The sequence below is a fragment of the Morus notabilis genome, unplaced genomic scaffold (assembly GCF_000414095.1).
Source record: "Morus notabilis unplaced genomic scaffold, ASM41409v2 Scaffold408, whole genome shotgun sequence".
NCBI classification, from domain to species: Eukaryota; Viridiplantae; Streptophyta; class Magnoliopsida; order Rosales; family Moraceae; genus Morus; species Morus notabilis.
Genome location: NW_010367623.1, coordinates 60,908 through 62,141, shown reverse-complemented (window position 1 = coordinate 62,141; position 1,234 = coordinate 60,908).

Genomic DNA, 1,234 nt, shown 5'->3' with positions numbered 1-1,234 from the left:
ACAATTTTGTTATGAACAAGAAAAAGTCAAATCTCACTGAACTCATGAATGACTTGCAAAACTTCGAATCCACCCACAAAAGAAGGGGAGGAGAAGCAAATGTTGTAGTTGCAGGAAGGTTTGGTAAAAATAAAAGAAAGAACCAGAACCAGGGAAAAGCAAAGAAGGGAAAGAACAAGAGACCCAAGAAGGCAAAGGGCCCCATCCAGAAACCCAAAGGAAAGTGTTTCCACTGCAATGGCGAAGGGCACTGGAAGAGAAACTGTCACAAGTATCTCGAGGAGCTGAAAAAGAAAAAGGAACAAGGTAAATCAGATTTACTAGTTCTTGAAACATGTTTAGTAGAGGGTGATACCTCAGCCTGCATAATTGATTCGGGAGCAACTAATCATGTTTGTTTTTCTTTACAGAATCTTAGTTCTTACACCGAGCTAGCCGATGGGGACTACACGATGAAAGTGGGCAATGGCGCAAGAGTTTCAGCAAAAGCAGTGGGAGAAGTTAAACTTCGTTTTAGGGAAAATAAATTTTTAGTTTTGAACAATGTTTATTTTATTCCAGACATTCGTAGAAATTTGATTTCTGTGGCTAAGTTATTTGAACAATTATTTAAAGTTTATTTATAAATTGAATTTGTTCATATTTCTCGAAATGGTTTAAATATTTGTTCTGGATGTCTGGATGATGGTTTGTATCTATACCTAACTCACTGCTTAATACTAAAATGTTCAGAGTTGCCGTACCTAAGAATAAAAAGCAAAAGATTTCTCACGAAAATAACACATATCTGTGGCACCTTAGACTTGGTCATATTAACCTAAATAGGATTGAAAGACTGGTAAAGGATGGTCCTTTGAGTGAGCTAATAGTTGGCGAGCTTCCGGTCTGTGAATCTTGTTTGGAAGGTAAAATGACCAAGAGGCCTTTTACAGCAAAAGGAGTGAGAGCTATAGAACCCCTTCAGCTGATACATTCAAATGTATGTGGACCATTAAACGTCCAAGCAAAAGGAGGTTACTAATATTACGTCACCTTTATTGACGACTATTCGAGATATGGTTATGTTTACCTGATGCAATGGAAATCCGAAACTTTTGGAAAGTTTAGAGAATTCCGAGCAGAAGTTGAAAAACAATTAGGTAAACCAATCAAGACACTTCGATCAGATCGAGGGGGTGAATACCTAGACCAAGAGTTCCGGGATTTCTTGATTGAAGAAGGTGTAGTATCCCAA